This window comes from Dermacentor andersoni, chromosome 7 (assembly GCF_023375885.2).
Source record: "Dermacentor andersoni chromosome 7, qqDerAnde1_hic_scaffold, whole genome shotgun sequence".
Classification (NCBI taxonomy): domain Eukaryota; kingdom Metazoa; phylum Arthropoda; class Arachnida; order Ixodida; family Ixodidae; genus Dermacentor; species Dermacentor andersoni.
The window spans coordinates 10,257,304-10,284,824 of record NC_092820.1 but is presented as its reverse complement, the minus strand read 5'-3'; the positions used below and the strand labels follow the sequence as shown (position 1 = coordinate 10,284,824).

The following is a 27,521-nucleotide window of genomic DNA, read 5'->3' as shown; positions in this document are numbered from 1 at the left end:
AGAGAAAAGTGTATAACTGGTGTGTCTTACCAGTACTCACCTACAGGGCAGAAACCTGGAGGCTTACAAAAAGGGTTCTACTTAAACTGAGGACGACACATCGAGCTATGGAAAGAAGAATGATGGGTGTAACATTAAGGGGATAAGATGAGGGCAGATTGGGTGAGGGAACAAACGCGAGTTAATGATATCTTACTTGAAATCAAGAAAAATGGGCATGGGTAGGGCATGTAATGAGGAGGGAAGATAACTGATGGTCATTAAGGGTTATGGACTGGATCCCAAGAGAGGGGAAGCGTAGCTTTAACTTTCACTAAGCTTATCATATAGCTCAGTGTAAATATACAGGTTAACATGCAGTATATACAGGTTAGGTTACAGAAAGCAGTAATAATTGATAGTAAACACTGCTTGGATGGTGAAAAACACGGGAATCAGGTCATTTTATTTTTGACAACCTTTTTTGGCATAGGAGGCTAAGCAAATGGTGATGTAGCAACACTGTAAAGACTGAATAAGATGGATGTGGAATGCCTTGATGACTTCTCTTTCTGTTTATGATTTTGCCTTCGAAAGGAATTTATTCTTTTCCAGATAAGGGAGGCAGCTTTTGCATCTGCAACAGAACATTGGTGGATGTTGTGTGAAGCACTTTTTCCATGCTTTTTCACTACCTGAGCAAGGTAACTTTCTTGGTGCTTCATCATGCAATTTATACAGTCAACTTCAATTAATTCTACCCTCACGAGACTGACAGGTCGAATTAAGATGCAAAAACCTGCTGAAGCACCGTTGATTCATTTGGCAATATGTGCTTGAGTAACACGCCTCTGAAACGAATGTGCATCTTATTTCTAATTGTCCACAGTATAAAACGAAAGTAGAAATGACTTGATTCCAAACCAAAGTAGAAACCTATGCGTACCTGATTTTTTAGAATGGCAGCTGATTTTCTAAAGCCAGCTTTGCCGTATTACAGCCATGATATGCGGTAAAGCATATGAATGCTACAACCACGGTTTTAGTTTCGTAATCGATTGCACAGCTAGGCAATTTTTGTCTCAATGTCCTTCGAAAACAAAAAGTGTTCGTTAGAATCAGATAAGTACCACAATCGGACATTGTCAGCTACCGTTACTGCTTGAAAATCTTTCTCGGGTGGGTCAAAAATAGGCATTTCAGAGAGGAGATGGCATTTGTTTAACGCATTCACTGTCCCCTAAGCTCTACTGAGACATACACTGCCACTAAAAGGGGTCATTATTGGGGTCTGGTCAAGTTCACATTATCCGGCGAATGCCAGTTTTAGGATCAAAATAATGAATGTTTAATCCCATAGAAATGCATGGGCGTCGGCCAGGATCGAATTAACTGAAAAAATTAAATTAACCGGAGTCAGATTATTGGAAGCTTACTATACACTCTTTTCTGTTCTCCAAGAAGTTGCCATTTTAATACGTAGTTTTCTTCGATCAGTGTGGCAATGGTGCTAAATTTAGCATTTGTTTGAATCATCCATTGTTCCAAGGACAAGCTACAAAGTAGGGGCACACTTTGAGACTTGAAACATTTCCACATATAAAGGCAGGGCATGTTAACATCCGTACAATTAACATAAGTTGGCTGTATTGTCTGCATAGCATGTGGTTGCTTTTTTGGAATGTGGTCTTTCTGTAAAATAAAGTTGCATTTCTTTCAAATAAATTGCTGAACTATTGCTTGTGTGTTTTCCTGTGCTCTCTGTGCTGATTGCGCTTTTGAAAGTGCAGTGAGCAACTGCAGACTGAAATGCACAAGGCTTCACTTTATCATGCCAGGAAGCATTTTGGCTTGACAAAGGAGCCTTAACACCTTCCATGCACACACTTATTTTGTATAAACACATCAAATGAAAGACAGTGACCTCTTCTCATGTATTTTAAAGCCTGGCAGTGTTAAAGACAGACTGAAGTTGTACAAATACAATTTACTGTTAAGTGTTGCTGTTAAAACCTCATGCTTGTGTATAGTATGTGCAAGCAGTGCTGGCTATGCCGTGGTAGAGCCCTGAAACAGCTTTCACCACACTGCTTGCTATAGCATTGCTGTGTTCTGCAACCTGAGGTCAAAATTATAAATCTCTAGAAGTTCAGCAGCACAATTGACAGCTATTTCCGTATGTTTGATGCACTCCTGGCCAGGGACTTTTCGTCCTGTAGGCAAAATAGATGGCCGCCTCTGACGCTGTTTTGGGAAGAGTGCAGCGTACCTCGAAAGCCCCCTCACAAAGCTTCACCAGCAGGTTTTGCCAGCAAGAGTGGAGGGGGGCACAATAATTTGACTTTACATGGTGCGGCACAATACCTTAAAATGCTGCTGCTTCTGGCTTCCATATACTATGACATGCTGGTGCACCTCAACATGGAGCAACCCCATTTTACTAAAATTCTGAATTCTTCTACCAACATGGTGTCGTGTGGCTATCTATGATCACTGTATAAAACTGGGGCAAACAGCATGTCTAAGAAGTACGAAAGCTGGTATAACTGTAATGAATGACCTGCAGTCATCCAAAATGTGTAAAATCGCAAGAATTGGTCAAACTTAAACACTGCAGACTTTAAGTAGTCCTGGCACAATTTTTTTCTTATGCGTGTGTAGCTGTCATTCAGTTAACTACACTACAAAACTTCAAATTCCTTCTATGCACAACAAATATATCCTTAACGCAAACATTTAAACATGTGCGAAAGGCAGTGTGGCCCCATAATCTGGTGACAACATTGCATGGTAGGTCACAAACAAATGATGCATGCTGCAGTTGTTCATGAGTAAGCCATGCCATTACTAGGTCATTGAAAACTGAGCATGTTAGGACCACTATGCAGCACATTGGTCTTTCTGTCTTGGTGCACACTGTGGAGTGGGTGCATGTTAAAAACCTCAGACGATTAAAGTTAAGCCGGAGTCCGCAACTATGGCATGCCTCGTAATCGTATCGTGGTTGTGACTTATAGAACACTAGAATTAAATTAATTTTAATTTAGATGTTTGAGAAGAGTCATAAGAAAATTTATTTAGTGAAGCAAGTCTTAGCACACCTTAAGAATCGCTCAAAGCACATGCAGCTTTCAGTGGCATGGTGTGGTCATAAAAGCTGCCATTTGGAACCAGATTAATATAAAAAAATTCAGTCCAAAAGTTTAATGTCAGTGCTCCTTTACATGTAAGCATGAGGGACACATCTTTAAAGGCATCATCTAAATCCTGTGTAAGTATTTATTGGTGAATATCAAATGGCCCTACATCTAAGGAAGTTATAGGGTGTTATGATAACAGGAAGCCACAAGATTTTTGTTGTGCACTCTTCCTATAGAGACAATATAGGGCAGCAACAAAATAGTTGGGCCTAGTGAAGAATTCATTCAATATCTTTGCCAATTTGGCAGGTTCACTATTATTAGAGATAATGAAGGCCAAGCACCTTGAAATGCATGCCCAAACCTCATCAGCATTGCATCACTTATTTCAAATAACTTTCATTTTGTCATTTCGCCAGATTAATGGTTCTCAAAAACCTGCTTGACTGGTTTCAAGAACTTTTCGAGAACAGTTTGGTTCCATTCGAATGCAGCATTGTCAGTCTTTAGTGAACTAAACCCATCTTTACTGATATGCAATTAGGTAGATCAAAGCAGATGCTGTCAAAGTGCATGTGACAGAGTGTTTCGAGTGGGCATTCCTGGGTGATGTTGCCAAGAAGGGAGTTTTGAGTTTAATGCACACAGCAGCTATAGCATATGAAAACCAGCACTTTACTCATTTTTTAGATACTGCAGGGTTTGCGCTAATGCTGGTCATGGTCTACTATAATTTCTACCATATATGGGCCTTGTCATGACAAGTTATTTTTATTGTCCTACAATATATTCCCTCTGTGCACAATCAACATCTCTGCCAAGGACAACAGAAACACTATGATTGGAAACTGCAGAATTCTCCATCTTCGGAGGTGGCTGGCTGATAGCCGTATTAGATGCTTTGTGAGCTGGCATTGATGTGTAAATCTCAACTCATCTGCAAGCATACAAAATAGGTTTGGGATACTTTTACCACAAGAAGAGAGACTAGAATGACTGTTGCCTGTGACATATGGCACATACCCATGACGAGGGATCGGCTAGGATTCCCCATGAATACATCAAATAGCTTTATATTCCCACTAACTTGATAGTACACAATACTGATATGTAAGAAAAATAAACAGCAAAGTAACTGAAAAACGAACAGGTATACTACGATTGAGCCACAAGGGGAAAGATGGAAACATTTGTGTTAATTGTATGAAAAAAATGTGCCTAAGATGTCATCTTCCCAGCAGCAACAATATGATCATGCACAAACTAGCATTGCTCTTCAGGCACACCCCAGGCTGCTCACACCATTTTCTACAAGATTTGAAGCCCAACAGGCAAAAGGGGTGAATACCTTCAGCATAAAAGAAGAAAGTTATTCTATTCCATATCCTCACATGAAACACAGCAATATTGTTACAAGCCATTTTCACACATTGAAGGCATCAGCAATGTGATGAAGACAATTGAAGAAGCACTCATGTTCTTATTTCCATTGCAATACAAACCTACACTTGGTAATATATGAAGGTGCATGTGCCAAATTCAACCGTGTACTGTTATGAGGCACATGGAACAGACATTCCAAGGAAGTGAAATATTTGTAATGCAGTTACTTAATTTGTCCAGTCAGAAGGGCAATGCGCTAAATACAAAAAAAAAACCTACAGGCCCACTATGCAATGCTTTTGCCAAACTATCCAAAACTTCAATGTGTGCAAGTCCACAATGACCAGGAAAAGAAGTAAACAAATTTCTTGAAGATGGAATGAAAAAAGAAATGTTGCGACAATTGAGAAATGAGTTCTTTACTTTCTAGTGCCACACGGATAGACAGTCGGTGGGCACAATTTGAACTTGAACTCATGGCAGTGTTGCAGCGGCAAATACCACTCATACTTCCGAGAAGCGTCGGTTACAATGCCGAGTTGGAAGGGAAACGTTGCAAATACTTCTTCGGAAGTTCAAGCATCTGACCAGTAAGTAGTTCAGCATGACTAGGGGAAATATAATCAATTTCAGAAATAGCACTATTCCAAAAGAACTGGCACACTGCATTGATTTCTCAGGTGACAACTATTTTTCTAAAAGCCTCTGCGCGCGTTAATACAACCTGAGGCAGCTTAAATCTATAGGTCACATGGAATCGAAAAATGCAGCGGGTGCAACACTTAAATTTGCTATCTCGCGAACATGAGCGAAAACTTCAATTTGAAAAGGTTTGCTCGAAAGGAAAACTCACGGCCGTACGCTGCTGCCCATCGCCAGTTGTGTGAATAATAAAAAAAAGAAAACATCTGCACGATCAATAGACACTTCGTCGATATTTGAAGCAGATCGTTAGTGGATATCAAGAAACGTGCACTGGATAAGAGCGAAACATCTAACCGACTGACTGACGGAAGTAAGGCTCACAGGATAAGTTTTCTCTATCTGCACCGATAATGCAGCACGTATTGTGCAATTAAATCGCCCGTAATGCGCAGCAATTACCGCACTCGATTGAAGTCGCCATCGCAGCGACGCGCTATTTATTTCAGGACCACGAAAAAACAAGGTGTTCACCTAAGTACAGCGGCGGTTTACCTGTCGGCAAGCCCCTAACTCGCATATAACGAAAGCAAATGTCACGGAGTCCAAGCCCACGATTGCTCAAGTCAAACTGCGCTCGCGCGAATATCGCGCACGTTATAGGCTTTCGATACGCACAAAAGCGCGCCAAGCGCGCGCAGAACGTCTTGCAGCCGACACGACGGCAATGGCTAATCTGCGTTCGAGAGTAGCTCTTTCAAAAAAGTAAAAACAAGCAACAATGTGACGTCACATCCTGCGGAAAATAGTTGTTCTGCTTTCTCACCTTCTCTCAGCTCACGCATGCGCAGCAATCACGGAGCCCTCGGGGGCGATGTTCAGGTGTAAAAGTGGGACCCACGGAGGAAGGAAACTAAGGAGAGGCCCTGACGTCACTGTTTGTGAAGCAAAAGTGAAGCCGGAATTTGGCGGTGCTCATGGCGATGCTCCGCCTTTTGGGCCACCCTCCTCTCTTGTTTACATCTTTCGCGAAACCACGCCGCGCTGCGCGTGGTGTCGCGCGCGGAGCGCGCGCGCTCGCGCAACATCTGGCAGAGCACGGTGCAGGTAACACAGCGCAACAAGACACGGTGACTAACGCAAACCCGCCCATTCAGCGCCTTTGCCACGGCCCGAAACCTACCAGAGCAACACGTGAGAGCGCTCAAAACCATAACGACGCCGCCATTGTGGCCCAAAAGGCGTGGCCATATAACAAAAAAAATAAAAAAGCAGCAAAAAAAATGAGGACATAGTACGTCATTTTCGCCACACTTTTCTCCTAGCGCGCGGAGGGGGTAGGGCCTATCCTTATAGCATCCTCGATCACCCGCACCGGTGCGCACCGGGGCGCCTTGGTGCGCACTTTCATCCTCGATCAACCGCACCGGTGCGCACTGACCATCGGATGGATGGATGGATGGATGCTATGAGCGTCCCCTTTGTAGGGGACGCTCGATCCTCGATCACCGGAAGCGCACCCTGTCGGAGCGGTTTTCCGTTGCCCCGTCTCGCACCGAGAAAATCGGCGGTGCGCCGGAGTGCAATCCCAGCAAGCACTGCGGGACGCGCGACGTGCGCGCGTACTGCCGACTGCAGAACCGCGGACGCTCTGGCCCGATAGCTGCGGTACGTTGCAACGGAGTTGACGGAGTTAGCTAGTGGATTTGTCGGCAATGAGAAAGGAAGCGCTGCTAGTTGCCGCAATCGATAAGCATTCTTCAAGTTCGTCTGACAGCGAAGACGACATGCTGCTCGACCTCGTCCAAAAACAGTGTGGTGAAGAGCGGCCGAAAGTGGACAGGTTTATTGAACGGGTCGTCAGGATTAATTATAAAATCCATTGGTGTTTGCTTGCAACCAGGTATGTCGGAGCACGCAGTTTGACAAGGTTCGAGCGCTTGCCGCAGATGCTCAGCATCTGCAAACAATAAAATATGCGCGCGCGCGTGTTCGCGCACGTTTTGCGCGCCAGGGGCAAAGTAGCGCTGCATGCAAGCACCCTGCACAGGGTGCAGTTTTGTCCTCGATGTTGACCCTCCACAGTGCGGCACCACGGCGGGGCAAAGCGCACCATTCTGGTTTCGGGGCAACCCCGGGGCAAGGTGATCGAGGACGCTATTCGTTTCCTTCCTCCGTGTAGCGCGCGGAGTGGGTAGGGCCTCTCCTTAGTTTCCTTCCTCCGTGGTGGGACCTCTAGGGCGCCGCTGGATGGATGGATGGATGGTGGCTATACCCTTTGTAACGGGCGGCGGCTGGCGCCACCTAGCCTTTTTCTCCCCTTCCTATTTTATTATTAATTATTCTTTTTCCCCTTTCTTTATATCCTCTTTTCCTTAACCTAGTTTTCACTCCCCTCCTCCCCCCAAAATAACTATCTAACACAGTAGAGGAAACATTATCTCCCCGATTTATGGTGTTATCTATCCCTTGACTTCCTCCACCAATCCTCTAGCCTCCCCTTCGTTACTGCCGGAGACGCTCCCGGACCTTCGAAGCGAGCGGTCGCATCGCCCCTCGCTCCGACGACTACGGCTCGCCCGCCACTTCTTGCGCGCGTACGTCTCCGCATTCGACCGCGCTTACGAGCGCAGCCCTTTTCAGGGCTCGCATGACAGGCGGAGGCCCCATCTCATGGGCGACCCTCCGAAGAAACAGCAGAGGAAGAGGCCGACGAAGCAATCTCCTGACTGCACCGATGGCCTGGCGTCCAGACGAGCCCAGCAGCTCCACCCACGTGGCCGGCAGTCACGCTCCGGCAGATCGCCTCCCGCCTTACGTTGGAAGCGGGGGCTGAAAGCTCGCACGCTACGCACGCTCTCGGCGGACTCGGCGAGCTCCGCGCCGTCATGCACGCCTCCTCCAGTGAGCGCGACACCACCCATGCGCGCCCCATCTGCGCTGGATACACCCTTCCGCGCATTTCCTATTGACGCGCTGAAAACTTCTGCCAGCTACCACCACGCTGCGTCGTCCGTTTCAACGGATACTACCGCGGAGGCCCCCACTTCGGCAGCTTCCACCGACGACAGTGCCAGCTGCCCGTCGACAGGCGACACCGACGGGAGTGCCGGCACCTTCTACTTGCCAACCGCAAGTATGATTGGCTCCGACGTTACGTCCTCCCGCACGGACGCGACCGCCTCACCCGCGACAAGTCCTATCCGCCCGGAGAGCCCCTTGCTTTCATCGACGGAAGCCTGCTCGTCGCCTCCGCTCAACACCGTACCAGACGAAAGTCCGTGCGCGACTGCGATGTTGCCTCTCGAGGATGCCGCCGACGGCCCGGCTTCCAACCATAGCCGGCCGAGAACGCCTACCCCAGTTGCGGAAGGATCAGGGCAGCACTTCCTCAGGAAGTCTCCGCTGCCGCCCGCGACCGCTAAGGACTCGCAAGCCTGCCAGCCCGCAGCGGGAAAGTCGAAAAACGCCGCAAGAAGACGACGCCGATTCCGACGGTTCGTCGACTTTGAGGCGCATTCCCCACCCGTTGACGGCGGCGTTACTCACGATACCGCCGTCACTATCCTCTACCGGCCCATCGAGCGCAGAGCCACGTTCCTGGCTCTCTCGCGAGACAGTGTCGCCGCTCAGCTATCCGCCGTGCCGGGCGTGAGGCGTGTGCGTGTCAACTTCCGTCGCAATGTGGTGGCTGTGGACGTGACACGCGGTGCCGACTCGGCGCCCCTTCTCGAGGTGTGCGTCATTGGTAACGTGGCGGTACGCTCGAAGGCACTCCACAGCAACTCCTGTGTGGGTATCATCTATGGGGTCGACCCTTCCTTCGACGCCCGCACAGTGAGCGAAAACCTGGAGGCACCCGTCGCGGTGCTGTCGTGCTCGCGGAGTGGCACAAGCGTCACCGTCACTTTCGTCGGGAGCGTCGTGCCTCCGAACGTGCGACTCTTCAAGCAGCTACGCGCCGTTCGTGCCCGTCTGCCACGGCCACTTCAGTGCGACCGCTGCGGCGTTTTCGGCCATGCCGGCGCCACCTGTTTCCGCGACGCCCGCTGCCTCCGCTGCGGTGACTCGCATCCTACAGGAGACTGCCCCGCTGAGAAGCCACGCTGCCTAAATTGCGGTGGTCGACACCTTTCAACAGAGCCGAGCTGTCCCGAGTGGCAGCGCGAGAGGAAGGCGGCCGTGTTGTTGTCTTCGTCTGAGCGGCCCCTCTCGAGGAAAAAAGCGCTTGAGCTGGCCGGCACTACATCGTGCGAGCCGCATACAGCCGCTCCGCCGACGTCTGCTCGCTCGCCGCAGGGTCGATCCTACAGTGACGTCCTTCGTGGCCGCCACACGCAGACGGCCGCCCCTGAGCCATTGCGCGGCAAACAAACCGCTCCGAGCAGCGACCCCAGGGACGCGCTCATAGCCGCTCTCGCGGCTGCACTACGTGCCCTGCTCGTTCAGTGCCCAGCTATCGACGGCAACGTCCGACAGATGTGCGACGCGGCTCTCGCCGCGCAGGAAGCTCTACTTCACCACGACTAGGCGCGTCTCCGCGCCTCATAAGCGAATATAAACAACTTGCCCTCGCGCACTGTTTGGGCAGCCGCCGCCGCGTCTCTTTCACCCTTCTTTCAAATCCCTTTCCCTATTGTGCAGCGCGGTTGAGGTGTCCTCACCTGAGAGACAGTTACTGCGCTGCACTTTACCCCAATTTTTCTTCCCTCCAACAAGAATCTCTCTCGTTACTGCCACTATGGTGGCTAGAGGGGGGTAGTGTGGCGGGCGCCTCATCCGCGCCGTGGAGGAGGAGCGCGCGGAACGCGGTGAAAATTTAGCCACCGCTAGGGGCACTGCTGTGTTCAAAGGTGCCACGCTTGCGACGGCCGGGCACTGACAAGGCTTCGCCGGCTGCGTTGACGCTTCGCTGTCGCCTCTCTCGTCGTCTGTGAAATTTGTCTGCAGTGTTGGGTCGTCGCGTTGCGACACGAGGAATGGACTCTTCAGATTCAGACTGTTGGATGTAATGAACCCTGCCGTCAAGCCGCTCAAGCACGTGCTTTATACCTGGATGCAAAGGCGGGTATCGATCTTTCTCGCAAAAGCTTTCTGTGTTTGAAAGCCCCAACTGATGTCTTGCGAAGGGAGCAGTGGACCTGAAATATTAAACGGGCTGAAAAAGAGCTTACCAACGACAGCGTGGTTTGTGAACGGCACTTCGACGAAAGGTTCGTCGAAAGGACCTACCGGCACACAGTCAACGGTGAGGTTGTGGAATTGCCGCGCGATCGTCCGCGTCTGAAAGAAGACGCCGTGCCCACTGTGTTCCCTGAGGCACCTAAGTATTTCATGAAGCTCCGATGAAAAGGAAAGAGAGAAATATATGCGAGCAGCTTGGACCTGCTGCAAAACGGCAAAAGCTGAACGCAATCAACAGGCAAGACGCCCCGCAAGAAGTCACCGTAGCGCACACGCAGCTACGCCAGGGGCCAGATATACCAGATATCACTGCCTCAGATAAACAGCATGCCGTGCAACTTGAGCGTGCGTGTCATAATGTCTGCCTACCTGACGCAACATGGAATAAGGTAACGTTTCCAAGTGAACGTTACAATGTGTTTTTCGGAACCAGTGAGCTCGAGGGCGAGCAGGTTGACCACATCTTGGTGCCGAAGTTAGTGAAATTCAAGTCGGAAAGCAACCAACCTGAGTCGTTGTGTTGCTCTGTATTCCTCAGGGGCCAATTGCGCTCACAGTGCACTGTTTCTTCGCCGGAGGAAGCGCAGTCAGTGCTCCACAGCACACATGCACTTATATTGTGTGGAGGCTGCGGCGTGAAACCAGAGGAGCAAGGAAGATATATATCGTTTGCTGGGTGTTACCTTTCCATCAAGTGCACTTACGTATGTGAAAGTAACGGCCCCTGCATTCATTGCAAATACTTGAGAAAACTGCTGCAGAATCAATTTTCACGAAAGCGACGGAACGGGAGTGAAACAGTTAAAAAAATAATGAATGCAAATGTTCGGTGCGACAGAGCCCTGACTACAGCATTGCCATTTCTACTCTAAAAATATAAGCTCTCCAAGGAAAAAGAAAAGAGAAAATTAAATTTAAATGATTTCAACACTGAACAAAACCTTCGAGAGTGAAAAATAAACACGCAAACCATTGCTTCTTATAAGAGGAAATATTAAGCAGTTTACACTGTAAAAAAAGCCCATAAAGAAACAAACACTCAAGACATAGTTTGACAGCGCTCACGTAAATGGATTAATTCGCATGAAGTTGGCGAAACATGTCAAATCTGGTCAATGCTGAGAAAGATTTAATTATAAACTAAACGCCGCTTGCCAGCTGCGTCTGTCAGGAATATTGTGGTTTTCGTTTATGTTAAGTAGCACCATTCAAAATTTTAAACGCACGCATCTCAACGAACTAACAAAATGACTAGTTCATGTCCTGTTAACACGGACGCGACGTGTAATTATTGGAAACAAGGTGAAAGTAAAAACGCGGTCCAACGCGAAACCGGCCAGCCCCGCTGGCACCTGTCGCGCAGCCAGCGCCATCTACTGGGGCCGCCATCTTTCATCACAAATTTGTGCACCCCTCCGCTCCCGCCCGTCACACTACCCCCCTCTAGCCACCATACTGCCACTCTTACTGCCGCCCTGTTAGGGTGGCTAGAAGGGGAGGTGTGAATACCGGCGGTGCTTTCCTTCGGGCGCGCGTGACCCCTCGCGCACCGATGCCACCAGGGGGAACGTGGCGCTGCTGCTCGCGGCGTGGTATTGCCGTATTACGACGTGGTACTTCCGCGCTGGCCTGCGCCCTCCGCTGTCAGTTGGTCTCGTCGCCTGTTTTGGAGTGTTCCTCCTGACATTCCGTCATTCGAGGGCGAGATGCTGTGGACCACCAAAGTTATGTTGAGCACCGCAGCGACGCACGGCTAGTTTATTACATTGCAGGTTATGTGGCGAGAAGGCGTGTTTTGCCCACACATTGTGAAGACTGGGAAGCACCATAAAGGCAATATCCCCAGAGTACAGTGGCTGTACCCAGAGCCACTGTACCCAGAGAGCTTCCACCAGAGGCATCCAAAGAGTGGGACCTTGAGGGCCTTTTATATCCCTCAGAATCCTTCTATAAGCTGGACAATGCCCTTGAAAACATACTCATTCGTTTATTCAGTGTGACACCCGCCGTAGTTGCTCAGTGGCTATGGTGTTGGGCTGCTGAGCACGAGGTCGTGGGATCGAATCCCGGCCACGGCGGCCGCATTTCGATGGGGGCGAAATGTGAGAACACCCGTGTGCTTAGATCTAGGTGCACGTTAAAGAACCCCAGGTGGTCAAAATTTCCGGAGCCCTCCACTACGGCGTGCCTCATAATCAGAAAGTGGTTTTGGCACGTAGAACCCCATAATTTTTAATTCAGTGTAACACGCTAGCATGCCAAAGCTGATGTCAAAGATTGGTTGCTTTAGACCATTCTGCTACTCTGACAGCCTCAGTTATACGTTTTTTATTGCCTCACGAGGATTCACTTTTTGCTTAAAGGTGTCAATCAGCAGAGCAGTGAGAAGAAACGGAAAACACTGAAACCTTGTGTGTCGTAAATTTTTTTCCTCACTTGTAAATAAACGATTTCATGACCAGATCTGTTGCTTCACTGTCTGCAATCATAGTAAATTGCTTATATGAGCGTCAAAATGACATGCTAAGGGTCTGCAAGAGCAGACAAAAAGTGGTTTGTAAATACGTCCAGACTTTATCAGGTAATGTCTGCAGTTCACAGGTCTTACGGTACGCATAGGGTGATTGACTGCTGATCTCGAGGACGACGGTCGCATTTTCAGGGAGGCGATATGCAAGGCGCCCGTGTGCCGTATGATGTCAGTGCGCGTTAAAGAAACCGAAGTGGTCGAAATTATTTCGAAGCCCCCCACTAGCCCCTAACACCCAAAGCCAGCTCACGAAATGCACACAGACAAAACGCGTTTGAATCTCGATACAGTGCGAACTGAGCCCGTAAAATTTCACATGATGTGGGCTGACATAACATTGTTTTCATGATAAAGATTCATTCTTTGACGCTAGCAGAAAGCGCGCGATACCCGAAAGGGGCTCACTTTCACTTCGGTGGTAGAGATGCAGCCAACGCGAGGCTGGCGAGGCGCTCATTTCGGCTGCGTGCTTACTCCGCCTTACCCCGCCTTGGTCAACAGCGCCGCCTTGCGGCATCGGTGCGCTGTGGGGTCCCGTTTGAGCCGCCGGTATTCACACCTCCCCTTCTAGCCACCCTAGCCCTGTTGCTACTGGTCAATGTGGCCAGCGCAACTACTATTGAAAGGGCTGAAAACAACTACAAGTCACCTTATGCTTTGTCATCTAAAAACGCATACCTGATGACTTTATGAAGGTGGTACCTTAATACCAAGTTTACAGAAAGCGAACGCTAAGTCCGTGACTTATGTGAATTACGATGTACGCATTCATGCAATAAAGGATGACGCAAATTTCAGTTTCGAATCTGTTTTTTGTATGCGCAGTAGTTTCGTACAGTTTAGGTTTGACATGCGATCGCGCGTCGACATCGGACGCTATGGTACACTCGTACCTTATGTGCCACCGAAGCCCCGAAGTACTTTGGCATATACCTTCGCATGTAAGTAAACGAATGTATCTCCTTGTTGAGAATATCACGCGAGTAGGCAGCTCTTGTGGTGCATCACAATCGTTTGAGAAGCGTCACAGTAGAGCATTTTTCTACATGCGGAGCGGTGTTTTTGTTTGCAGGTTTCCCTTCAGTAGGAAATTGCTGGACAGGCGGACCAGCGAACCGGGATTGTACTGGCAAAGCCACAAGCAACTCAAAGAATCTGTTTAATTGTTGCACTTTGAACAATCATGCTTCTACAAAGGCCACAGCAGAAAAACAGCGTGATGCCGAGTATTTCTGTGCCACGAAGTAATCAAGAGGAGAGTGCCTAATGCGGACGAAATCGAGTGCATCGAGACTTAGAACGACAGAAAGCCGACCTAGTTGGTAAGGATGCATTATGCAAAACAGAGGTGAGGCGTGCAGACAGGACATAAGAGTAGAGAAGTAGGCGGCGCTCGTGTTTGCTTGTTGGCAAACAACACGTTGTGGGCTTGGTTTGGTTTTTGTGGCGGATGGACGTGCTTTTCGGGGCTCCGTGGCGACGACGAAATCATAAGTTTTTGTGCATGCTTTGAGCTTGCTTCTGTTTTTATTTGCTGGTTTTTTTGCATTTAAATAGTAATTGGGCGCGCGGACGCTCCTGTGTCGATGCTTCAGCGACTTCGTTCGTAGCTAAATAGTCTTTTTTTCTTCTTATTAGCTGATGTTTCTGAAGTGTTTTATTTTGCATGGAGCAGGAGCGCAAATTTTGAATTCGCGGTAAGCGTGATAAACGTACCGGCTTTGTCTAGGTCTGGCGGTTTCCCTCGTTAGGCCTAGGTGCTAGGCGGGACCTATTTGATAGGCCTATTTAACTGTCTCAGCTAGCTCTTCGAAGTGATTTGGCGGACGTGCTCGTTGAGCCTAAGGACGTAGGCCTAACGATGAAACCAAAGAGAGGGAAGGCCGCGGGGGACGCGGAGCAAGTGCAGTGCGACGAGTGCCTGCGCTGGTGCTCCCTCGACGAGACCAGTTTCCAGAGCTTAGCAGACGCGGAGGAGTCTAGCTTTACGTGCAGGCTGTGCGAAGGGGTCAGGGAAGCAGTACAAAAACTGGAAGGAAATTGGACAGCCAAGTTCGAGGAGCTGAAAGCAGACCGGAGGGAGGAGCGGGAGAGGCGGTTAGCTTTGCCGGCGAAAGTCGCCGAGTTGGTCAAGGTGGAAGCGGTGCAGGCCGCGCAATTAGTAAGAACCGTGGCCGAGCTTGGAGAAGAGAAGGAAAGGAGAGCAGAACTGCATAGGCGGCTCGATGCGCTTGAGACGCGCGCAGCGGAGAATGATGGGTCGGGACACCAAGCCGGGGGCAAAAACACAGAAAGTAGGGTAGACCCTGCATGCGAAGTCGGGGACAGGGTGGCAGAGCAAGCGGTAGTCAGCTCGCCGCCGGTGAGTCGGCGTAGTTATAGCGAAGCAGCGCAACACACCCCGCGGGAGGCGACGCTGCAGCCACAGGGGCGCCAGCGAGCGCGAGGAGAGGAGGGGAACAAGCTAACCCCAAGGAATGAGCTTATAGCCAATGATAAGCACAACCTGGAAGTTAGGAGGGAGGGAAAGAATGCCCTAGTACTTATCGGTGGTGATTCAAATATGAGGAGGTGCAAAAGAGCTATAATGGAGCGTGCAAAGGGCGATAGGCGGGTAGCAGTCGGGACGTGCCCAGGCAGGACAATGGACGCGGTACTGAAAGAAACAAAAAGCGAGCTTTCTGAGAATGTTGCAGAGCGCAATTTGGTAGTGGTAGCGGCGGGGCTAAATGATGTGTTGAATGGTGAAGCTGCAAAAGTAGTGGAAAGATTAGCGGAGGGAGTGGACGATTTAAGGGCGATAGCACAGCAAGTCCAGATCGTGGTATGCACAGTGCCGGAGGTGCAAGGAAGGAACGGAGCAATTGCCAAGGACGTTGTGGCTGTAAATTGTGAAATAAGAAAGCTAAGCCAGGAGAAAGGATTTGAAGTGGCAGACATAAACAGAGAAGTGCATAGAGCAGGCTTTGGCGGAGGCTTTACACGAGATGGCATCCACTTTAATGGAAGGCTAGGAGCCGAGATCGGCTGGCGCCTGGCAGGTCGGGCAGTAGCTTTTTTAGGGGGTCCGCTGCGCCTCATGGCGTAGGGGTAGGTAGAAATAGTGTAGAAAGTGCAATAGAGGCTGACGCCAATAAAATGGCCACTAGGAGGTCCAGGAAGAAAACTACAAATAAATTTAACACCAGGATCAGGTACATAAACATGCAAGGCGGTAGAAAGAGAGCGAGATGGTTAGAAATAGAACAGCAGTTAAAGGACGAAGAAGTAGGTGTATACGCGCTATGCGAAACACACCTCAGGGATCTAGAAGACCCACCGCTTATTGAAGGCTACGTCTGGGAAGGGAGCAATAGGACAACAACGGAGAGGAAGGGAGGAGGAGTAGGTATGCTCATACACCAAGGAACAAATTGGCAAAGAATAAAGTTAACTTGCAAAGAACATGTCTGGGTATCAGGTACAATTGCCGGTAAAAAGGCATGGCTAGGAGTAGTTTATTTAGGGACAGGGGACAAATACAGGCAAGAGAACAAAGATCTAGTGAAGTGTCTCGATGACGATATAAAGCAGTTTGGAGAAGGTGCCGATATTTGTCTGCTGGGTGACATGAATGGCCACATCGAGGATCTGGATGGATACACAGATTGTAATGGGAAGTTGATGCTAGACTTCTGTGAACGACACAACCTAGTTATAGTAAATAGAGAAACTAAGTGTGAGGGACAAATCACGTGGGAGTCCCGTAACAGACAAACGACCATTGACTACTGCTTAATGTCGCAGGGATTGTATAGCAAGCTAGCAATAATGGAAATAGACGAAGAGGGGAAGTACAGCCTCAGAAGTGATCATAAGCGTATTAGTCTACAGTTGGGAGCCCTACTCAAAAGAGAAATACAGGGAAGCCAAAAAGAGTACGCAAAATTAAATGACACGCAAATAGCGCAAATAGCGGCGGGCATAGAGGAAGCAATAATGAAACATCCCATGGAAAGGTGGGATTATAATCAGTTAGAACTACTCATTAGTACAAAAATAAAAGAGGTAAAAGGAGTAAACGCTGGAGAGGAAGGGGAAGCCACGAAGTTGGTGGAATAAGGAAATTAGAGAGGCCATCGAACAACGACGGTGGGCATCTCGGGAACACAGAGAAGCAAAGAGGGCGCAGTTATCTGAAGAGGAAATAGGCCAAAAATGGGAATATTATCGACAAAAGAAACAACAAGTGCAGGTCCTCGTCCAGGCTAAAATAAAGCAGTCCTCTGATCGCTGGCTGGCTGAAGCTCGCGATGCAACTAAAGGGGGGTCAAGAAAATTCTGGAACCATATAAGCTGGCTGGGTAAAGCTAATCACAGAAAAGAGGAACAGATTCACGATGCCGAAGGAAATTGTTTAGAGGGAGATGACGCTGTGAACTACATTGGTTCAGTTATAGCAGAGTCATTTAGGAAAGACGATAGGGTAATCGCCCCAAGTGAGGGAGCAACACAGAATAGCATAATAGAAAACAGCTTAGAATTGACCAATCTTAACTGGAAAAAGGCGGAGGCAAATGTTCCAAAATGCACGTCCGCGGGGATAGACGAAATTCCAATCAAGTTAATTAATGAACTTGGCCCAAGAAGCAAGGAAACGCTGATAAAAGCATTGGAGGCAGTCATAACAAATAAGCAAATTCCGCACAGCTGGAAACAGAGTAAAATGAATTTGATTTATAAAGGAAAAGGTGATAAGAAGAACATAAAATCTTTCCGACCAATTACGATTACATCAGTTATATATAGGCTGGCGATGCAGGCGGTGAAATTAAAAATGCAGTGATGGGTAGAAAGTAATAGAATACTTGGAGAACTTCAGAACGGGTTCAGAAGTGGTAGGCGCTTAGATGATAGCCTGTTCGTGCTTACCCAGTGCATAGAAATAGCTAAGGCGGAAAATAGACCTCTGTATTTAGCCTTCCTGGACATAAGTGGTGCATACGACAATGTGAACAGGGAACTCCTGTGGAACATATTAAAAGCTGAAGGTATCGGTAATGAGGTAATTGATTTTCTACAGGAACTATATCGAGAAAATAATGTTGAAATAACATGGGAAGGAATCAAGAGTACGACAACTGTCGAGGTTCACAAAGGATTAAGGCAAGGTTGTCCTCTATCACCGCTGCTGTTCATGCTTTATATGATAAGCATGGAAAGAAGGTTACAACGAAGCAATCTAGGGTATAATCTGTCGTACAGATTAGGCGAAAAGGTTGTTGAGCAACGACTACCGGGTTTAATGTATGCGGACGATATTGTACTGTTCGCAGATAGCCAGGAAGATTTGCAAACTCTGGTTAATTACTGTGGGGACGAAGGAGACAGTTTAGGTTTCAGTTTTAGTGCAGCTAAGTCCGGTGGGATGTTTTTCAACGATACAACTGATCAGGAGCTTACAATACAAGGCCACGAAATACCCCGAGTGGCCGAATACAAGTATCTCGGGGTTTGGATAAACAAAGGGCAGATGTACACGGAAAAGCACGAACAGTCTCTAATAGCAAAAGGGCGAAGAGATGCCGGGATAATGAAACATAAGGCATTGTGGGGTTACAACAGGTATGAGGTACTCAGAGGCATTTGGAAGGGAGTAATGGTGCCGGGGCTTACTTTCGGGAATGCGGTCCTGTGTTTAAGGGCAGAGGTTCAGTCGAGACTAGAGGTAAATCAGAGAGCTGTGGGAAGGTTAGCACTAGGTGCCCACGGGAAAACCACAAACGAAGCAGTACAGGGAGATATGGGCTGGGCGTCATTCGAAGCACGGGAAGCTCAGAGTAAAATCCTATACGAAAAACGTCTGAGGAAATTGGATGATAACAGGTGGGCAGCTAAGGTGTTTAAATACCTATACAGAAAGAGCGTTGACTCACAATGGCGGAAAAGAACTAGAAAGCTAACCACTAAGTATGCCAGACACGAGGACGAAAAAGGACAGAGCATTAAACGACAGGTCAAAAATGCGGAAGGTAAAAATTGGATAAATTCAATGGGAAAGAAGCATAGTGTAGAACTATATCGATACTGGAAACAGCAGATCAGGAAGGAAGCGTTTTATGATAACTCAAGAGGCAGTGCCCTACTCTTTGAAGCTAGATCAGGATGTCTTAGAACGCGGAGCTATAAAAAGAAATTTAACGAAGAAGAAGACACATGTACTGTGTGTGGTAAATATGTAGAAACAATGGAACACCTCATACTAAAATGTGATGGTATCAACCCCGATGTCGATGCGGCCACAGTCACCCTTCCTGAGGCCCTAGGGTTCAGAGATAATGATAGTCATGTAAATAAAGGTGCGGTGGAAATTAGCAAAAGGCGATTGGAGGATTGGTGGCTCAAAAGCAGAGAGGTGACATAAGGTTAAAAGGGTAGGAAGACGTATTTAAAGAAAATCGAGAAATTCAATAACACACAACACAGATAAAAATAAAAATTAAAGGCAAAATAAAAATCTGAGCATGGTGGCAACTGCCATGGCCCCGTTTCAAAGGGGACGCTCCTACCTTCCATCCATCCATCCATCTAAGTGTAGTAACGACAGAAATACGGAAAGAGAAACAACATGTTCATTGGAAAGGAAAAAAGAAACCGAAAAGCTGGTGGAACAAGGAGATACGAGAAGCCATCGCCGAACGACAGAAAGCATCTCGAGAGCACAGGCAAGCAAAGAAGGCGCAGTTGCCACAGGATGAAGTAACCAGTAAATGGGAAATATACCGGGAGAAAAAGTCTATGGTTCAAATACTGGTGCAAGCAAAATTAAAAGGTGAAAGTGAACGTTGGTTGTCAGAAATACGTGAGAAAAAGAAGGCCGCACCTAGAATATTTTGGAATCACATAAAATTATTAGGCAGGAAGGCAACAACAATACAAAAACATATCCTAGACGAAGATGAAAACAGACTGGAAGGAGAAGCAGCAATAAATTACATCCAAAAAGTAACAGCCGAATCTTTCCAAGGCAAGGACAAGGTTGTATTTGAAGAAAAAAAGAGCATGAAAGAGACCCAAGGGGGAAAGGAGCTAGTGCTTACAAATTTAAACTGGAAGAAAGCGGAAGAGAAAATTCCTAAGCGCACAGCCACAGGGCTAGACGAGGTTCCCGTTAAGCTGATAAATGAACTAGGACCAAAAAGTAAGGAAGCTCTGGTGAAAGCAGTGGAAAAAACTTTAAAAGATAGACGGATACCAGACAGTTGGCGACAAAGTAGAATGAATTTAATTTATAAAGGTAAGGGGGAGAAAGACAGAATTCACTCGTATAGACCGTTGACCATTACATCGGTAATATACAGGCTAGCAATGCAGGCAATCAAATTAAAGCTTCAAGCATGGGCAGAAAATAATGGCATTTTGGGAGAGCTTCAGAATGGCTTTAGAATAGGTAGGCGTTTGGATGATAACTTGTTTGTTCTTACTCAGTGTATTGAAATATCAAAAGCAGAAAGCAGACCGTTGTATATGTGGCCTTTTTGGACATTACAGGAGCATACGACAACGTAGACCGCAGCATTTTGTGGTATATTCTGGAAGGGGAAGGCTTAGGCAACGATTGTATACAGCTTTTGAGAGAGATTTACCTAGAAAATACTGTTTGCGTTGAATGGGAAGGGATGAGGAGCGCGGAGAAAGTTCATATCAACAAGGAACTGAGGCAGGGGTGCCCTTTATCCCCGCTGCTGTTTATGATGTACATGGTGAGGATGGAGAGGGCGCTATAGAAGGAAGTAATATCGGGTTTAATCTCTCATACAAACAGGCAGGTACAGTAATAGAGCAGCAACTCCCAGGTTTATTTTATGCGGACGACATTGTGTTGCTCGCAAACAAGCAAAGTGATTTGCAACGTCTGGCTAACATCTGTGGACAGGAAGGCAACAATTTAGGTTTGAAATTTAGTGTTAGAAAATCAGGTGTTATTGTATTCAATGAAAACAGTGCACAGACAGTGGAGATACAGGGCCAAGAAATACCTCGGGTAACAGAATATAAATACCTTGGTATATGGATAAACGAAGGCAACGGATATATGGAAACACAGGAAAAAACCATAACAGTCAAGGGGAAGAGAAATGCAGCCATAATGAAGCACAGAGCGCTATGGGGATACAATAGGTACGAGGTCCTCCGAGGTGTGTGGAAAGGGGTAATGGTTCCAGGACTTACTTTTGGAAATGCGGTTGTTTGCTTTAAATCAGGGGTACAATCAGGACTCGACGGGAACCAAAGGTCAGTGGGTCGCCTCGCATTGGGCGCTCACGGGAAGACTACAAATGAAGCTGTGCAAGGGGATATGGGCTGGACTAGTTTTGAAGTGAGGGAAGCTCGCAGTAAAATTGAGTATGAAGAACGGCTGAGGAATATGGAGGAAAGTGAATGGGCTGGGAGAGTGTTCAGGTATCTGTACAGGCAAAACATTGATTCACAGTGAAGGAAAAGAACTAGGAAGCTTACCAGCAAGTATGTGGCCTGTGGGGTGCACTCTAAGAAGAGATTACACCCTTTGGCGTGCCCCTTCTGCCACACAACGATAATCGTCATCTGCCTTGATGCGTTTCCTTTCGTTATCGCTGCGAGCCCGGAACTTTCCGGTAACGAACGGCACGCGCGTTATCAGAAGGGGCACTCCAAAGGGTGTAAGCTGTTCTATGCTGATAACGCGCGTGCCGTTCGTTACCGGAAAGTTCCGGACTCGCAGCGATAACGAAAGGAAACGCATCAAGGCAGATGACGATTATTGTTGTGTGGCAGAAGGGGCACGCCAAAGGGTGTAATCTCTTCTTAGAGTGTGGGCAACACAGCAACAAAGAAGGTCAAGCGGAAAGTCAGAGAGGCTGAATTAATCTCATGGGTGGCGGCAATGGAAAAGAAACCTGCCATGAGTAACTACTTAAGGGGAAAAAACGAAATTAGGAAAGAAACCATTTATGATAACTCAAAGGGAAGCTCATTACTTTTCGAAGCGAGATCGGGATGCCTTAGAACACGCACCTATAAAGCGAGATATAAGAAGGAAGAAGAAACATGTGCTTGCTGCGGTAAAGCTAGGGAAACAACGGAGCATATTTTATTAGAATGTGAAGACGTCTATCCAGCGGTCAATTTAGGCACCACTGGCCTCCTTGAAGCCCTTGGGTTCAGCGGGAGCAGTGGTAAAGCAAACAGGTCCGCAATAGACATCAGTAAGAGGCGATTCATAGAGTTAGTAGAACTACTCTAGAGGAAAAGCTGGGCCAGAAAAGTGGGAACCTCTAGGGCGCCGCCCTGTTGCTACTGGTCAATGTGGCCAGCGCAATTACTATTGAAATGGCTGAAAACAAGTACAGGTCACCTTATGCTTTGTCATCTAAAAACGCATACCTGATGGCTTTATGAAGGTGGTGCGTTAATATTAGGTTACAGAAAGCGATCGCTAAGTCCGTGACTTATGTAAATAACGATGTACGTATTCATGCAATAAAGGATGACGCGAATTTCGGTTTCGAATCTGTTTTTTGGACGCGTAGTAGTTTCGTACAGTTTAGGTTTGACATGCGATCGCGCGTCGACATCGGACGCTATGGCACACTAGTGCCTTATGTGCCACCGAAGCCCCGAAGTGCCCAGGCATATACCTTCACATGTAAGTAAACGAATGTATCTCCTTGTTGAGAATACCACGCGAGTAGGCAGCTCTTGTGGTGCATCACAATCGTTTGAGAAGCGTCACAGTAGAGCATTTTTCTACATACGGAGCAGTGTTTTTATTTGCAGGTTTCCCTTCAGGAGGAAATCGCTGGACAGGCGGACCAGCGCACCGGAATTGTCCTGGCCAAGCCACAAGCAACTCAAAGAATCTGTTTAATTGTTGCACTTTGAACAATCATGCTTCTACAAAGGCCACAGCAGAAAAACATGCCTGATGCCGAGTATTTCTGTGCCACGAAGTAATCAAGAGGCGAGTGCATCGAGACTTAGAACGACAGAAAGCTGAGCTAGTTGGTAAGGATTCATTATGCAAAACAGAGGTGAGGCGTGCAGACAGGACACAAGAGTAGAGAAGTGGACGGCGCTCGTGTTGTCCACTTCTCTATTTTTGTGTCCTGTCTGCACGCCTCACCTCCGTTTTGCATAACGAGTGCATCAACCCACATGTTAATAGCGTAGGCGTTTTATTAACTGTGCAATGTTTTCAACACTTCCTTCCATGCCATTTCATGCGGAATATCTTTTCTTGTCACAAATTTGTGCAGCGAATCTATTTGCATGATCGACTCCGGGCCTGTGGGACCGTTCACTTGCACTTGATGCCGAGTCTTTTACATGTATCCATAAACTGCAGATATGCACATCAGATCCCTGCGAGCATTTTCAAAATTAAATTATTTTAGACAAGAGGCACATTTTCAATACTGACATAATCTCAAATACCACTAAGCAGCTGGGACACATTTTTGTTGACCATACTCGCAGGTAAAATATGTACATCATGTGGACAGCTCCAGCTCATTTTCCTTAAATCAGTGTGTACAAGGGGTATGCAAAAATAATTTTTTTCTCGCGCACCGATTATATTGCTGTATAAGCAAGAGAACCCACCACGTTAGTGTAACGTATCTTGTACATCACACTAATATGTGCTTTAATTTACCAAGTGAGATGAGTTACTTTTATGGCTCATTCAGTCATATCACACTGCAAGCTGCATTCATCAATCTTCAATTGGATTTTGCAAATGTTTAATGAGACATGTTTCCTTTCTATGCAGATATGCAATGGCAAGCCCTTCCATGTGTTCCAAAGGTAAAATTTAAGCTCTAAATTAAAGAAGACATTTCTAGCAAGAAACAAGCAAAAATGGTGAATGCAGAGTATCAGAAGCCCAAGGTACAGAAATTATGAGAAGTGTCGAATGATTGTAAGAAGAGAGTCGTATTTGAAAATGCAAGACTCTTTAGTGGAGGTCAAGCATGTCAATATAGGTAGAATACTCTGCAAAATTATGCGAGTGAGGGGATGTCAAACAATGGGTCAGTAAATGCGTTCATTTTCTGCAAAACAAAAGCTGATTGCCATTACATAAGTCACTTTAGCATCATGAGACTGCTGCTTGATAAATTCAGAAATAAACCAAAAAACAAGACACGCAAAAATGAAAAAACAATTTAATGATGCTCTCTCCACACTGGGATAAATAAAAACAAACACATCACATCTAATGTGGACATATCAGATGCCTTGTGAAACACTAAAGGAAAAATTCAGTTTCGAGCTATGGCACTTGCCACATAGATGTGGGGGGCCTTGCACTAATAGTGATAGTTTCCGCTGCATTTAGAAATTGAAAGCATTCATGCAGACAAGGATGATTCTTTATATTTATGGCTACCACTTCAAATGCCTCCACCAAGTGTTACAATGCTGCACGCAGCCATACTAAGGATGTCGCAGCAACACCTGCAGGTAAAAAACAGAAGCAGTCAAAGTGCTGGTGTATTCTGGACACTAGCTTTGAAAACTTTTGGGCAAGAACAGTGCAAGCAGCAGACAACAACTGCATTTATTTCCATAATTCCCCATTTGAATGACCTTTTCTTTTTGCTTAGACAAAGCCTACGCCTAGCCACAGCAGCTCCCTCATACAGACTCCGCAAGCCAAGAGGCCGTGGAGGCAAATGCAGGTAAGAGGCAAGAGGCAATAGCACTGGTATCGACATTCATCTAATTTCTTTTTCTTACGTTTAGGCAGCCAGCACACCTCGAACAGCCACCTTGACTGCGGGTGTGTCACCCTAGTCGCCAAGGAAACATTTGAGGGAAAGCGACAGGCAATGTGAACAGCCACTTCTCCATGTAAACGATACTCTTTCTCTCGGATGACTCCTACGCCTCGCCATGCCAGCACTCTTGTGCACAAAGATGCCGCGGAGGCACATGCAGGTCAGAGGCAAGAAGCAGTGGCACTGGTGTCGACATTCACCCAATTTCTTTTTCTTACACTGAGGCAGCCAGCACACCTCGAACAGCCACCTTGACTGCGGGTGTGTCAGTAGATTCCTGTTGTACATATGCTCATAATAAACTTCAGTAAACTTGAACTTGATAATAAACTTGATGGCAAATGGGACATTGATGCACTGTTTTTTTGAACATTCGTTGTACACATACAATATATGTTACACTTTGCAGTGCTACAGAGCGTATTTTGAAGCTTCCCCCTATATATTGCACCTTTAATTACGTATGTGTTGTGTGGCCCTCAATGCAGTTCATGTAGCAGCTGCTTTGTCTGTGTATCGCACATTGGCTTAAGCTCGTGATATCCACATACTTCTCTCACATGTACAAAATAAAGTTCTGTGTTGTCCTCAGTGTTACAACAAAAAATGAAAGTAAACAATCCGATCGTGGAATTGTTTATTACAGTGATTCCTATGACAGTTACTGACAAGTTGACAACTTGAACTGGTCAATCCGTCCATAGCCTCCTCCATTTTTCAAAAATAAAGGAAGCTATGATCTGTCATGGCAAGGAACTGTACGTATACATAAAGAAAGGGGGGGTATGCGTGTGTGTTTGTAGTGGGGGGTATAACAGGATTAGGGCGGTACGAAAAAAATGTACCAACACCGTCCTCTAGACCCATTCCGTTAAGGTACCGTAACAAAGCGTATTATGCATAAAGTTCATACAACCAACTCTGATATTACTACTCACGCCAGGGGACGCGAGCTACATTTGCCATGACGCATTCGCGACTGCACCGGATGCCCTCCATAATATTCTCATTAATCGTGCTCACTGCACCGAGGCAAAAGAACGATCATGGGCCCAGGTGCCTTTAAAGTATCTCGACCTTGCGAGGCACTGCTGCGCGTGCCAGGGGAGCTGTCCGTGCGAACACTCCCTGGCACACACCTGCCTCGGCGGCCCCAACCTACGTACCGTTCTGCTTCGAGCTTTGACCTCCCCACTGTCCCATGGGTGCCCTGGAGTTCCTGCGTGCCTGCTTTATTATAATCTCGGGTGCTCTCCTGAGACTTCCGTTTGTCGGTTGCATGTACCCTACAGCTGGATCAGTACTTGTAATAATAATAATAAAAAAAAAACGATCTATCGTCGCGGCGATAGATCGCGAAAGCGGCTTTTGCAACATACCGCGCCTGTGCGAAGAGAATTAAGGAACGCCAACGAGGAATCTGACCACAGCTTCGAGCTCGTAACCTCGTCGAGTGACACTCCTGCAACAGGCGTGACCGCCGCTGAAAACCGCATACCGCCGGAAACTTCAACAGGATCATCCCTCGGTTGCATAACTGCCACCTGTACGGCCAACATGGACCACACCCACACCGTCCCGCAACATAGAATAAAGAACCAACTTATAAAGTCCAAACACACGGCTGCACGCACACATCACGACACTACAAGCGAGACGCCATGCTGCTACGGTTGCCGGATTAAAACTGACTACTGTCACCAAGTCTAGCTAGCGTCTCAGGAGCTGGCAACCTCGGCGCGTAGCAACATGGCGGCGCTCTTGCGGTTCCCGATTTCAATGCATGGGCCCTATTGGTAGCTTGTCCTCTAGAGTCAGCATAGTAACTCTATGAGGCGATTGGAGGATTGGTGGAAGAAAAGTAGGGAAACGACAAAAGACGGAGACGTACAAAAGCACAGTTCGCAATAGGGTATCAGAAAATTTGGATGTGGTAGTTCATAATGGTTTTTTTTCTTTTTTTTTTTTCATTGGTGAACCTAGGTAGGATATTAGGCAGCATAGTAGCAAGAGCTTGGTGGCGCAAGCCACCGCCCCATTTCAAAGGGGACGCTCATAACATCCATCCATCTATCCATCCATCCATCCATCCATCCATTTATCCATCCATCCATTTTTACTTTACACAAACCATTAACATAAACAATCGAGGTGTTTAAGGATGTTTTTTTTTACCTCAGGCAAATAGGCAGTTGAATTATTAAAAATTTGATTGTTGAAGCTGCTTTTTAGTCATAGCGTAAAGGTTTTTGTACTTGATTAACCACCGACAGCCTATTGGTATCGATGTGTTTCCTGGCCGTTTGCGTTCGAATACTACGGCGGTAAAACATTTTCGAAAGGCATGTTTCGTCTGTGAGTCATTACATAGACTTGCTATAAAGAGGTCTACTCTTGGCAAAAAATAGTGCCTCATTTTGTTTAGGCGTTGATTATCATAATGAATGCGGCGGAGGTTGAAGGAGTACGCTTGAAGGTACGTTTTTATGCCGTTGATCTCCATAACACCGTAAGTACGCAAACCGATGTCACAGAACACCCGATGCATCATTGTGTGTTCAGCGCTTGTTTGCTGTACGCCTACTAATTCTTCGTTTCTTCTTCAAGTGTTGTATCTTCCTTTTGTTCTTGTTCTCTTGTGCTTCACTTACAGTATGTCGTTTTGTCAGCTGTAATGCGCATTTGCAAAACCAATACGTTTGATAAGACGCAGTGGTTATCATAATTTCACTACACATGTATTAAGCTGGCACATATGGTTCAGATACATATACCTGTATGCGGACTTGTACGACGTTGATGCGGAGATTAGGATAATTATGACACCCGTAAAGAAGAGGCAGCTGACGGCCGTAAGCT

General features: G+C 47.0%; 1 long non-coding RNA gene across 1 annotated transcript; it reads left to right on the top strand.

Annotated features, from left to right (window-relative positions):
• Positions 1 to 23,260: 23,260 nt before the first annotated feature.
• On the top strand, positions 23,261 to 25,009 carry LOC126535578 (uncharacterized). Its single transcript, XR_008613498.1, has 2 exons — positions 23,261 to 24,563; positions 24,628 to 25,009. It is a non-coding gene; the product is annotated as an uncharacterized lncRNA (long non-coding RNA).
• Positions 25,010 to 27,521: the final 2,512 nt, after the last annotated feature.